The 14,436-nt window shown below is 38.1% G+C and overlaps 1 long non-coding RNA gene across 11 annotated transcripts in view; it reads left to right on the forward strand.

Moving 5' to 3' along the window:
* LOC112659837 (uncharacterized) overlaps positions 1 to 14,436 on the forward strand; it is a 108,845-nt gene that overhangs the window by 13,667 nt on the left and 80,742 nt on the right. For all 11 annotated transcript variants that reach the window (XR_004813503.2, XR_004813507.2, XR_007404191.1 and 8 more), the window contains exon 2: positions 6,902 to 7,013. This is a non-coding gene — a long non-coding RNA (uncharacterized LOC112659837). The remainder of the gene's footprint in view (positions 1 to 6,901; positions 7,014 to 14,436) is intronic.

Here is a 14,436-nt window from a genome sequence, read left to right on the forward strand (position 1 = left end):
CTTGGTATAGGTTTACCTAGTAAGTTTTTTTTTTAAGATTTACTTATTTAGGGCAGCCCCGGTGGCGCAATGTTTAGTGCCGCCTGCAGCCCGGGGTGTGATCCTGGAGACCGGGGATCAAGTCCCGCATCGGGGTCCTTGCGTGGAGCCTGCTTCTGCCTCTGCCTCTGCCTGTGCGTGTGTGTGTGTGTGTCTCATGAATAAATAAATAAAATATTTAAGATTTATTTATTCATGAGAGAGAGAGAGGCAGAAACACAGGCAGAGGGAGAAGCAGGCTCCATGCCGGGAGCCCGACACGGGACTCGATCCCGGGACTCCAGGATTGCGCCCTGGGCCACAGGCAGGCGCTAAACCGCTGAGCCACCCAGGGATCCCCTACTTAGTAAAGTTTTAAAAACTACAAGTGCCTGGGCTTCACCCCCCAGATTCAATTTGAATTGGTCTGGGATGGATCCAGGCCTCCATATTCTTAAAAGTTCCCTAGGTAAAAAAAAAATAAAAATAAAAATAAATAAAAAAAATAAAAAAGTTCCCTAGGTAATTCCAGTGAGTAGATGAAGAATCACTGATTTCAGCGTAAATTGGTTTAATAAACTCCTTTTGAGTACCAGATATAAGAAACTGTAACATTGAATGGGAAGTGGAGCTCACTTTTCATTCATAGGTCAGAAGAGAAGACAAACATGTAAACAAACCATGACAACAATGTGGCAAATATTCCAATAAAGTTAAGTACAAGGTGGTATAAACACAGAAGAGGAAACACCAACACAGCCTGATAGTCAGAAAAGGTTTGAAAAGAAAATGTTATTCTGAAGCTAAATGTAAAAGACTATCTGGAATAAAAACGTGGAGAGATAAACATTGCAGGCAAAGGAGTACCAGAGTAAAAGAACAGTTTTTAGAGAATAAGAGTGGTGGTGTGTTCATATTTGAGTAACAGGGCTGGAAAGATCCGGAAGAGTAGGGAGAGTGTTGACAGACCACAAAATTAGGGTTATGGAGACCAGTTAGGATGATGATGTGACCTGCAATGGTGGTGGATGGGATGGAGGGGAGAAGGGAGGATTAATTTGCTAACCAGAATATATAATGTGTAAGACTGGGGAGCATGTACAGAAATGCAAAGGGAGGAGCCCATGACGACTCCTGGGTTCTGGCTTGGCAATTGTGTGGGTGGTAGACTGTAACTTTGGCAACAGATATGGGGGAAGCAGAAGCAGAAGACAGAAGGAAATGAACAGTGTTAGACCTCAGTTGAAAGCTCAGAAGAAACAACTGGTTGCAGTTGGCACTAGAAATGAAAACGAAATTGCCATGTCACTTGCCAAAAGAACACATCTTGGGGATTATTTCGTGTATTTGGAAATAATCGAGAACATAGCTTCTGTTTTGTCTTCATGTGTTTTGATGCAGTCTGCTCTCACAAAGACAGAAATGATCTTGAGAATTAGCTATGTTGACTTTTAGAAAGTTTTCTATTTCACTAAAGAAACCTTTAAAATTGGCCTGCATAAGCTGTTTTTCACCATCTGTGTCCACTGACTACAGTTCCCTCACAGCACACTCCTCTCCTATGTGCCTTTGCCCCTCTTCCCACTTAAGTTAGGAGTGCCGTGGTTCACCCAACTATTAGAATTTTGAACTGACATCAGGTTGCATTATGTCCTGAAGTGGAAAGATTTGGATGGTGATATGTCCCATCCTCATTATGATATGGTTATTTTTTCACAGTTTTATTGAGAAATGATTGACATATATCACTGCATAAGTTTGAGGCTGATAGGATGGTTTGATATACATATTTTGTGAAATGATTACCACAATAGGTCCAGGTAACCCATCTTTTATAGATAAAGAAAGGAAAAATTAAAGTTTTCCTCTTGTAAAAAATAAATAAATAAATAAAAATAAAATTTTCCTCTTGTGATGAAAACTCATGGGATTTTCTCTCAACAACTGCTTTATTTTTCATACAGCAGTGTTAGCCACAGCCATCATGCTGTACATCCCTAGTACTTATTTATCTTATAACTGGAAGTTTGTACATCTTGACCACCTTCCTCTACTTTCCCCTCCTCCTACCCACTGCATCTGATAAGCACAAATCTGATCTCTCTTTCCATGTTTTGTTTTGTTTTTATTTTTTAGGTTCCACCTACAAGTTGAACTCCTATAGCATTTGTCTTTCTCTGACTTATTTCACTTACCATAATGCATTCAAGGTCTGTTGGTGTTGTCTGAAAAATGGTAGGATTTCCATTTTTTATGGCTGAATAATATTCTGTTGTATGTATATACCACAACTTCTTTATCCACTCATCCATTGATGGACATTTAAGTTGTTCCCAATTCTTGGCTGTTGTAAATAACACTGCTATGAATATCTTTTTGAGTTAGTGTTTTTGTTTCTTTTGAATATATTCTCAAGTGGAACTGACAGATGTTGTAGTTCTAATTTTAATCCTACATATTTTCCATCAAGGCTGTAACAACTAAGAATCCACCAACAGTGCACATGGGTTCCCTTTTTTTCACAAACATGCCAGGTTTTGTTATCTCTCTCTTTAAAAAAAAAAAAAAAAGATTATTTATTTGAGAGAGGGAGTGAACAAGTGAGAGAGAGAAAAGCAGACTCCCTGCTGAGCAGGGAGCCCAATGCAGGGCGCCCAATGCTGGGCTTGATCCCAGGACTCTGGGATCATGATCTGAGCTGAAGGCAGATGCTTAACCAACTGAGCCACCCAGGTGTCCCTGTTATCTTTTTATTTTCTGATGATGGACATTCTCAAAAGGCATGAGGTGCTATCTCAGTGTAGTTTTAATTTGCATTTCCTTGATGAGTAGTGATGTTGAGCATCTCTTCATGTACCTGTTGGCCGTTTATATATCTCCTTCGGTGAAAAGTCTATTCAGGTCTTTTGCCCATGTTTTAATTGGTTTATTGGGGGTCTTTTTGCTGTTGAGTTGTATGAGTTTTGGGGGCTATTAACCCATTAGCAACTAGATGGTTTGCAAATATTTTTTTCCCAGTCTCTTCACTTTATTGATAGTTTCTTTGTGCAGAAGCTTTTTGATTTGATGTAGTCCCACTTGTTTTTATTTTGTTGCTCGTGCTTTAGGTGTCATATCCAAAAAATCATTACTAAAACCCATGCCAAAAAGCTTTATTCCTATGTTTTTTTCTAGGAGTTTCAACTAGTTTCCTAGCTGCCCCTGCTCTGGGTCTCACATTTAAGTTTTTAATCCATTCTAAGTTAATTTTTGTGAGTGGTGTAAGATACAGGTCCAGTTTTGTTCATTTACATGTAAACATCCAATTATCCCAGCATCATTTATTGAAGAGAAAAATCATGCATTTTCTAAGCAAGCTGTCTTTTCTCTATTGAGTACTCTTGGCTCCTTGTCAAATATTAGTTGACCATATTGGTCATTTGTTCAAAGGAGTAATGTATGTGGCTCAGTACCTCAAAGCATGTTAACCCCGCATATCAGAATGAAGTTACATGTTATTTGGAATACCTGACATTGTGATACGTGCTTTCCAGTTTCAATCTACTCATGTGTTGTGGGTACTTTTTTTTTTTTTTTTTTTTTTAGGAGCAGAAATATCTAGTTATGCCCGTTTGCTAGTGATAAACTGACACTTTTGAACTTTTAAAGCTATTATCTTTCTTCTCTAGTCTAGACAGCTCATATACCCCCACAGGAGGCAGAGAAGCCACAGGGAAATACTACTGAATCTTACTTACTCTGAAAGGAAGGGTTGTACTTTTGTCTCATCTCAAGCCTGCCTTGAGGCTGGTTCAAAAAAAAAAAAAATTTGCTGATGCCCACATAACATGTATCTCTTAAGTAAATCAAACCTGTAATTCAACTTGGCTGCCTCTAAGCCATTCTGATTCCTGCCAACAAGAACATTAATGAACTTAGTATCTCCACAGGTTTATTCATGTGTAAGACCCAATTCCTTATTCCTCTTCCTTGTTCTAGCAGCTGCTGGTGCTCCATCTGATAACGTAGAAAGCTGGAATAGGTCATACAAATCCAGATTGTGACTTAAACCCCAGATTATGGTAGGCAGTGTTCTGTAATTCTTCTGTCTGGTTTGAGGATGGCAAACAAAGTTTTTAGGGCTTGGATTTGAAAAAAACGATACACTAGTAATTATTGTCGTGAAGAAGGATTTTATAAAATTTAGCTTATTCATGCTCTTACGCTTCCTTTTATTCTCCTTTTGACAATATTCCAGAAAAAGTTGTGCTTTGGTAGATTTCTCAAAATGGCATAAGACTAATAAAGAAAGGATCCTAAAAAAGACGTGAACCTAATGAGTCAAAAAATTTTAAGATAGAAATATAAAAGGAGGGCAGCCCAGGTGGCTCAGCGATTTAGTGCTGCCTTCAGCTCAGGGCGTGATCCTGGAGACCCGGGATCAAGTCCCACATTGGGCTCCCTGCATGGAGCCTGCTTCTCCCTCTGCCTGTGTCTCTGCCTCTCTCTCTCCCCTCTCTGTGTTTCTCATGAATAAATAAATAAAATCTTTTAAAAAAAAAGAAATATAAAAGGCTATAGACCATTTTTTTCTTTCCAAATTTGTCTACATGTTAGAATCACCACCTAGAGATTTCTTTAAAATTCCAAAGTCCAGGGACGCCTGGGTGGCTCAGTGGTTGAGCATCTGCCTTTGGCTCAGGGCATGATCCCCATCCCAGGATCGAGTCCCGCATTGGGCTCCCTTCAGGGAGCCTGCTTTTCCCTCTGTCTATGTCTCTCTCTGTGTCTCTCATGAATAAATAAATAAAATCTTTAAAAATAAATATAAATAAAATAAAATTCCAAAGTCCAAAAAAAATTAAAATTAAAAAATAAAATAAAATTCCAAAGTCCAGGCCACAGATAAATAACACTTTTTAGCGATGGGATACAGGCACCAGTGGTGTCTTGACTCCTCAAGTGACTCCAATGTACAGACAAACTTGGAAATCACTAATCTAGACAAGTCTGTTTCCACATGATTGCAAGAAAACACAGCTGTGGCATCTTCTCCTTAGACTCATCTCCTAGCTGTTGGTGAGAGATTCTCTGCTGACCAAGTTCTCGATCAGTATTGTCAACTTTGAACTTAAGCAGAGGCACTGAATGAGAAGGAAGTCAATCATTGAAAGGCAACAATCAACTAATCAAAAACCACAGATGGTTTGAAATAGCTGATTGCAATTTTTTAAAGTTATTTTTATTTGTTGTAATGTTTCTTAATAACATGAGTTTTGTGTGTCAGATTTCTCTATTCCATTTTCAGACACAGTTTCTTAGGCACTTAGTTTAATGAAACTCTGGTCTGTCAGGGTGGCATTTTTTCATGCTTTAGGTGAATGCTTTACAGTTTCTTCTTTGAGTTAATCAACTTTAAAATGTCTAACGCGGAATTAGGATGCATTGATGATTATCTATTTTCCTTGCTTAAAGAGACAGAGTTTGACATAAAGATAAGCATTTAAAATTTTATTTTCTGTGTACACACAGCACATTACTTATTTGTATAAGCAATCACTGGCTGTCCAAAAACTAAGAGAAGTTTAATTTTAAATATAGCAACAACTGTTTACTCATCAGTGGTGAATTTACATGGTTGACACTCTTTATCAAAACTCAGAACTCAAAAAAAAAAAACAAAACTCAGAACTCCAGCAATTGTACAAAAATCACCATGCTGGCCTATAAAATTTTAAAGTAATATCGTAACCCAATAAAATAATGATTATGCTGTATGCCTATATGTATCTTGAGAGAGATTAATTAAAGGAAATAAAATTGCAATTGAAGCTGCTGGATGGTTGAAATTATCTGAATAAGTGTGATCTTGACTTTAATGAATTAACAAGTAAGCTTCTTGCTATAAGTATTTAATTAATTTTAAACCATATTTGATTTAGAAACCGTTTATACTTAATTTCTGGTCTAGTGTTCAATTAAAATCGTCTGTAATGTTATCTGCAGTCTCTAGATCCTATTCTTGCTTTGGTTATCTTGCTGCTTGGTCACTGACTGCTGCTGTGCAGTGGGAAAAGAAGGCATATGGCTGTTATCTTCTAATTTCTCATATGCCGGGCAGCCCAGGTGGCTCAGCGGTTTAGTGCCGCCTTCGGCTCAGGGCGTGATCCTGGAGTCCTGGGATCGAGTCCCGCATGAGGCTCCCTGCATGGAGTCTGCTTCTCCCTCTGCCTGTGTCTCTTCCTCTCTCTCCTCTCTGTGTTTCTAATGAATAAATAAATAAAATCTTTTAAAAATAAAAATAATTTCTCATATGCCACAGGGAAATCTTCAGGTGAAAAGTTTGCTTAGAAAATGCATGATTTGAGGTCTGCCTTTAGCTCAGGTCATGATCCCAGAGTCCTGGGATCAAGCCCCACATCAGGCTCCCTGCTCAGTGGGGAGCTGGTTTTCCTTCTTCTTTCTTCTTCTGCTCCCTCTGCTTGTGCACTCACTCTCTGTATCTCTCCCTGCCTCCCTCTGTGTCAAATAAATAATTTTTTAAAAAAAGAAAATGCATGGTTTTTCCCCTTAGATTTTATTTTTATTTTTTTAGACAGCATGGGAAAGAGAGGTTGGGGAAGGGACAGAGGGGGAGAGAGGGAGAGAAAGAGAGAATCTTAAGCAGGCTTCATGCCCAGCACGGAGCCCAACATAGGACTCCATCTCACAACCCTGAGATTATGACTTGAACCGAAATCAGAAGTCAGATGCTTAACCTACTGAGCCATCCAGCGCCCCCTCAGATTTTTCTATAAAGAATCGTTTGGGAGAGGTGGTAGAAATAAATGAGAACATGTGTGTGTCATTAAAAACAAAAGACGGAACTGTTGCAGTTACTTTCTAAAATCATTTTTTTTTATAGGGAGATTTTGGATAAGTCATTATTAAGGAAGCCAAGGACACCTGTGTTGTATTGAAAGCACACCAGCCATGAGATCGGAAGGCCTGAATTTGAATTCTCGTTACTCACAAAGGTAATATTTTTATCCCTCCTCTTTTAAAATGCTTTCTTGATATATGAAGTTTACATTTTGTCCTAGAACATATTTTCTCCTATATCACAAAAAAGTTATATCCTGTACTATCAGTTTTTATTTCATTGTAAATGAGGACAGCATGGTATTACATAAGACAAGTGTTAGCGAATTGCAACGCAATGAGATTTGGTTTTGCAATAAGTCTTTAGAATTTATATTTGAATATGAGTGGTTTTGGGGAATTCTAATTCTATCATAATAGTGATGTTGGGGAACAGGAGTTATGGTCTATAACTCTGTTATATCATGTTCTTATAGTATTTAGTTGTATTTGGGGAGATATGCTTAGACTCATACTATTTTTGAGCCATGTAATGGGCTATAATGTAGATACTATTTAGATAGAATAATGCAACTTCATTACAAGATTGCTTTTATCGCTCTTTATCCTTTCCTCCTTGCAGAATTTATGCCTCATACGAAAGGAAGTATTAACTCAGGAGGAAATAAAGCACTAGGCAAAAAAGAGATGCCCATTTTCCTTCCGTGTTTATCTTTGCCAGGGAAAGAGAGACAAATAATTATTTTGCCTTTAAGGCATTGATTCTGAGTGTTAGATTAAATAGACAGATTGTTGACCACATGTGACTTAAGCAGTTTTGTTGGTTATTTTACCAAGCTTTGTTTCACTGTTTGCTTGAAGAAAGCTATGCTGTGGATAAACCTTAGGTAGATCAACGGTGACCTGTATTGCACTCTACATTGTTTCTACCACAACATTACTTGGTGGTCTTGACTTTGAAAAATGTAATTTAACTTCTAAGAGCACAGATCAGATTCATGTATTCTTAAATATAAAACTAGTTTTGACCTACCCAAGAGGTACAGAAAAATAATGATCACAAATGGAAGAATAAACTTGCCCTATTTGTTGTTCTGTGTTCCTTTTAGGAAATTCATCTGTAGCATAGAGGTGGGCAGTTGATCAAACCATTTTCTTTCTTGTGTGATGTATCAGAGTTTGAGAATGTCAGTCTGTTAACCAAGATTTATATTGGGATCAGTGCTTTGAGGATATCATCATATCACCAGTATTTAGATGTTGCAAGTTTTCTCCAGGCCAGATGAAGAGGCACAACAACCTATTGCTCAACAAATTCAGGAACATGATGGAAAAATAGGTTGATTTGGGCCAAACTCAGGTCAAATAACTTATAGGCAGACATGGCTGAGTTCATTCAGTGTGGGTTTTTTTGTTTTTGTTTTTCAAAGAAGCAGACTTTCTAAGATTAGAATCAACATTACTAGTGGAAGCAGGAAACTTAGGAGTAGGCCATTAGGTGTAAGATCAAAATACAGCTGCTTCTGTTGTCAGAGCTATCAGGACAGAATGGTGCTCATTTTTTCTCAGGTACTGCTTCTGCATAGTTGTATCAGCAAGTTATATCAACAAAGGAGAGACTAAGAATATATGCATGCAATTCCACCATCAGCCAAAAAACCACATAAGTCTTTCACATTCTCAAATAACATTCATGATAGGGAATAGTATTCTTTACTGTACTCCTCAACCTTGTCTCTTTCATTTTCTAAGTTCATTTGCTCTTTTAATACTTGCTCAGCAGAAGAGGATGGAAACAAGAGAAGTCTCATATAGAATCACTGTGCTTTTTTCCCCTCGATACCAATAGGCTTTAGTGTGTGTATTGTGTGTATTATACATGCACATATATGCATATGTTGTATGTATTTAATATTTAGGATAGTACTCCATGGGTTTTTTTAAAGTTTTATTTATCTTTTTTAAAAGATTTTATTTATTTATTCATGAGAGACACACAGAGGAAGAGAAGCAGAAACACAGGCAGAGGGAGAAGCAGGCTCCATGCAGGGAGCCTGACATGGAACTTGATCCGGGGACTCCAGGATCACACCCTGGGCCAAAGGCAGGTGCTAAACCGCTGAGCCACCCAGGGATCCCATAAGTTTTATTTATTTTTTTTAAGATTTTATTTATTCATTTGAGAGAGAGCCCTAGAGAGAGAGCAAGCACAAGTGGAGGGCAGAGGGAGAGGGAGATGGAGAGGGAGAATCAGGCTCCCCACTGAGCAGGGAGCCCAATGTGGGACTCAATCATGATCTGAGCCAAAGGCAGATGCTTAACCGACTGAGCCACCCAAGTGCCCCATGAAGTATAATATTCTTATTTTAAAAATGGTAACGTGACATCTACAATTTATAAATGGTTGTACGAATAAACATCCCTTGCAACTGCTACCCACGAGTTAAAAAAAAAAAAAAGTGGAAGAATTTGACTAGCATGTTAAAGGTCTTGTGGGTGGGTCCCTTGGTAGTCACAACCTTCTCCCCATACTTGTCCTGTCTCTTCTGAGAAAGCTCTAGCTTTACTTTTTAGGTAATCATTTCCTTGCTTTTCTATATAGTCTTACCACTTGAGTGTGCAGCTGTATGCACTAGATACATCTAAATAGTTTAGTGTATGTTTAGCAACTTTTTTATAAATGGAATCATACTTCCATTGGTGCTTCTTCCATTTGTTATCCATGTGGTTGAATGTAGCTACAGTTTGTTAATCTTCATTGCTTTGTAGTATTCTGTTATGTAAACATACCACAGTTTATTTATCTCTTCTGTTGTGTTGGATGTCTGGGTTGTCTGCACTTGTACCTACTACAGATAGTGTTGATATAACTATTCTTAAGCTATCTTTTGGTGCACATAGGACATGTATTTCTGTTGGATATAGTCCTAGTTAGTAAATATTAATGATGTGACAGTGGACAACTAAACTACCTTTTTCTGAATGCAATTTAATGCGCCAGTAATTTATTTATTTATTTATTTATTTTTAATGGGGACATGACCCTTTTTTTTTTTTTAATTTTTATTTATTTATGATAGTCACAGAGAGAGAAAGAGAGGCAGAGACACAGGCAGAGGGAGAAGCAGGCTCCATGCACCAGGAGCCCGATGTGGGATTCGATCCTGGGTCTCCAGGATCACGCCCTGAGCCAAAGGCAGGCGCCAAACCGCTGCGCCACCCAGGGATCCCTAGCCAGTAATTTAATGAAGGAAAAAAAACACTTGGTTATTTTAGGGTGGTAGGTACTGTCTAGACAAAGTGATGGCCACTTCCATCCAGGTAAATAAAAAATAAAGTATCCAGGATTTTACCTTTGTTTAAGATTCATATCTGCAAGCATGTTTCATCGAGAAAATAAAACATTTTAGCTTTTAAACAACCTCTAGTATTATTTCTAGGATTCTAAAATTAACACGGTGGAGATCACTGGGTGGCTCAGTGGTTTGGCGCCTGCCTTCAGCCCAGGTCATGATCCTGGAGTCCCAGGATCGAGTCCCACATTGGGCTCCCTGCATGGAGCCTTCTTATCCCTCTGCCTGTGTCTCTCCCTCTCTCTCTCTATCATGAATAAATAAATAAAATCTTTAAAATAAATAAATAAATAATAAAATTAATAGGGTGAAACAGAACAGAGAATGTATCTTACTTTCTTCTATGTTCTTCACGAAGACCATGACACTGCTAAAAAGGTGTTAAGTCCCCACAAAATATGTATTTCCTCAGTAAGTAGTCTTTGGAGTAAAATTATTTGTATAAATGGGTATAATTTGCAAGGTACAGGCCCCTAAAAAGGAGGCAGGAGTAGGTTGGTTTTACTTAAAACTGCTTCTGTTTTGAAAGCCTTTTTCCTGAAACAGAAAATAATAGTTTGGATGAGTCAGTGCAATAATGTGCTTTCTCCATAGTTTTTCCTACTATATTCTTCACTTGTCCTAAGTACAACTAATATTAGTGTACTTCTGAGGTAATTTTTTAAAAGATTTATTTATTTATTCATTCATTCATGATAGACAGAGAGAGAGAGAGAGAGAGAGAGGCAGAGACACAGGCAGAGGGAGAAGCAGGCTCCATGCCAGGAGCCCGACACAGGACTCAATCCCAGGACTCCAGGATCGTGCCCTGGGCCAAAGGCAGGTGCCAAACCACTGAGCCACCCAGGGATCCCCTGAGGTAATTTTTTAAAAATGATAATATGGTTCCTTTGTTTGCCTTTCGAAATGGAAGACAAAATAGACAGTACAGTATGATGCAACTGAATCACTTGTGATAGTCCTAAGTTTCAGAGCATGTCTTTTAGGGCTTGTCCTGATTTCACCAGTAAGGTCAGATTATGGTAGATTGATTTCAGTATCTTCCTGTTTTTATGGGTTTCATTCTAAAGCTTCAGCGGAAGAGTCAAAATGTTTGTCACACTATTCTTGGTTAGCTGAAGTCTTGTTCCTGTTTATAGGAAATGACCATTTGTCTAATGCAGTTAGTACAAACACTTTATAACTCATCCAAGAACTATTCTAAGTGGTGAGGAAAAGGCAGTTTAATTTAAAAATTACTTATCCAGGTTCAGGCTGGGGGAAAACACTGCTGCTTGTGAATTCAGCATCCAATCCACACCACAATTCATTTTTCTTCTTTGCTACAACAGATGTGTTTGAATTCTTTCTTGCAATGAAAAGATTCTTTTGTCTTCCTTAGGGATTGTAACTTTCAAAAGGCGCTCTTAAATATATTACTACCTTATTTAAACTATTTGCTTCCAAGATGTGCAGTACTTTGCACAAAGAATAAGTCACCAATCCCCTGGGCGCACAAAAGGAAAATGCTCTGCTGAGTTTCCTGTTTTATTTTGTTTTTCTGTGGTAGGTTTATGACTTGATGCCCAGATTTTTTATAGATTCACCTCTCACAGGACACAGTTCCCTTTAATGTGTTTTCCATGCTTATGGAAAGAAACAGTGTGTTAGTATCTTAGTCTGTCCAGGTTACTTATAATGAAATATCATAAACTAGGTGTATAAACAGCAGAGATTTACTCCTCACAGTTCTGGAGGCTGGGAAGTCCAAGATCAAGGCTCTGGCAGTTTCACTGTCTGGTGAGGGACTCCTTCCTCATTCATAAACAGTTTTCTTTTTGCTATCACCTCTCGTGGCAGAAAAGTGGGTCTTGGGCAGCCCAGGGGGCTCAGCAGTTTAGCGCCGCCTTCAGCCCAGGGTGTGATCCTGGAGACCCAGGATGGAGTCCCACGTCGGGCTCCCTGCATGGAGCCTGTTTCTCCCTCTGCCTGTGTCTCTCCCTCTCTCTTTCTCTCTCTGTGTGTCTCTCATGAATAAATAAATAAAATATTAAAAAAAAAGAAGAAAGAAGAAAGGAAAAGAAAGAAAGGAAAGAAAGAAAGAAAGAAAGAAAGAAAGAAAGAAAGAAAGAAAGAAAGAAAGGGAAAGATGGGTCTCTCAAGGGCACTAATCCCATTCATATGGTTCTACTCTCATGACCTGCTCACCTCCCAAAGGCCTTACTTCCCAATACCATCTTCTTAGGGGTTAAGATTTCAAAATACAAAATTTGGGAGATACAACCATTCAGACCATAGCAGCTAGCAAACACCAGTAAAAATTTTATTTTTACTACTTGGCTTTCTCCTGGTATGTGAGGACAAGCTTTGTTAAAGTGCTCCTATGAGTCAAGTGAAAATGGCTTTAATTGATATCTTTGTGATGTCAAAATTTTTTTGACAATTTACTGTTTTTATTCGTCTGGGATAAAACAAATGTAAGATTTCATTTTATGAAATTAAAAGATTCTAAAATCAAAGAATTAGGAAAGTTGTTAAAAGTTGCCAGTGTCTGTGTTGGTGTTACAGAGTTGTGGTGGTATAGCATGTGTAGGGAGGTCTGTGAGTAGAGGAATGCAATAATAAAAGTGGTATTTAAAGGAATTTAAAGGAGACCGTCCAGCCACAGGTCAAAGTCAGGAACATCTGCCCTTTTGTGAAGTTGTTCCAGACTGCTATAATCTTGCTGATTTCCAGCCTCTGTGAATAATTACACAGTATATAAGCAAGAATGGATGAGTGGGTCAAAATAAAATGCTTTTAGCAGCAAATATAGAATAATTTACTGATAGAAAAGCAATGATCAAAATTCACATGAAAAAAAAATCTTGGATATGGTTTCTTCCCTGGAGTTAGAACTTTTAATATGTTAATGTACATTTTGAGAGTACAGGAAGAGCCTTATATTTCAAAGGATGCTAAGGTTTTACGGAACAGAGTTTGAGAAATATTGAGTTAAACTATAGCGTAATGTATTTAGGTTAGAGATAATTGAAAGTTAGAACATACACCAGCAGTGTGTAACAAGAATAAGTATGAGTCTACTTTTGCATATCCTCAAAAACAGAACACAGTTATCTATATTTTACTCCCTCTAAAACTGATTCTCAACAGAGGCTTCCCTTGACAAGGTGGTAGTAGAGTCTCAGTTGGATTTTGTCAACTGTTTTTTCTGCATCTGTTGAGATGATTATGGTTTTCTTTTATGAGTTTGTTAACATAATGAATTCCAGTGATAGGTTTTATGATGTTAAGCCAACCCTACATTTCTGAGATAAATCCCACTTGGTTATGATGTACTATCCTTTTATTTTATTTTTTTTAATTTTTATTTATTTATGATAGTCACAGAGAGAGAGAGAGAGGCAGAGACACAGGCAGAGGGAGAAGCAGGCTCCATGAACCGGGAGCCCGACGTGGAATTCAATCCCGGGTCTCCAGGATCAGCGCCCTGGGCCAAAGGCAGGCGCCAAACCACTGCGCCACCCAGGGATCCCTGTACTATCCTTTTAATATTAAAATATCCTTTTAATATCCTTTTAATACTATCCCTTTAATATCCTTTTAATTTAAGACTTGATTTGCTAGAATTTTTTATTTAGAATTTTTGTTTCTATGTTCATGAGGGATATCAGTTTTTAAGTTTCTCTCTTTTTTCTTTAAAGTTGGTCTCAGAGAGAGAGAGAGAGCAAGCACAAGCAGGAGGGACAGAGGGAGAGGGAGAGAGAATCTCAAGCAGACTCCTGGCTGAGCACAGAGCCCAACTTGGGGTGTGATCTCACTACTCCAAGATCACAACCTCAGCTGAAACTGAGAGTTGGATGCCTAACTGCACCACTCAGGCCCCCCAGTTTTTAACTTTCTCTTACAGTAATATCTTTGTTTGATTTTTGATGTCATTGTATTGCTGGCCTAATAGAATGAGTTAGAAGTATTTCCTCCTCTGTTTTTTAGAGTAGTTTGTGTAGAATTATTAGTTCTTCATTAAGTGCTTATGAGAATTTACCCTGAAGCCATCTGGGCTTGGGATTGTCTTTTCTGGAAAGTTGTAAACTACTATTTCCTGAACAGATTACAGTTTACATCATTACCCTCAATTCCAGTAATTGATTATTCCAGTAACTGATTATTATAATTCCAATGCCATAAAGTCGATTTTAGTTTTCATCTTTTCCATATTTTATAACCCCCTTCTCTGACACTGAAA

The sequence above is a fragment of the Canis lupus genome, chromosome 2 (assembly GCF_003254725.2).
Source record: "Canis lupus dingo isolate Sandy chromosome 2, ASM325472v2, whole genome shotgun sequence".
In the NCBI taxonomy this organism is placed as follows: domain Eukaryota; kingdom Metazoa; phylum Chordata; class Mammalia; order Carnivora; family Canidae; genus Canis; species Canis lupus.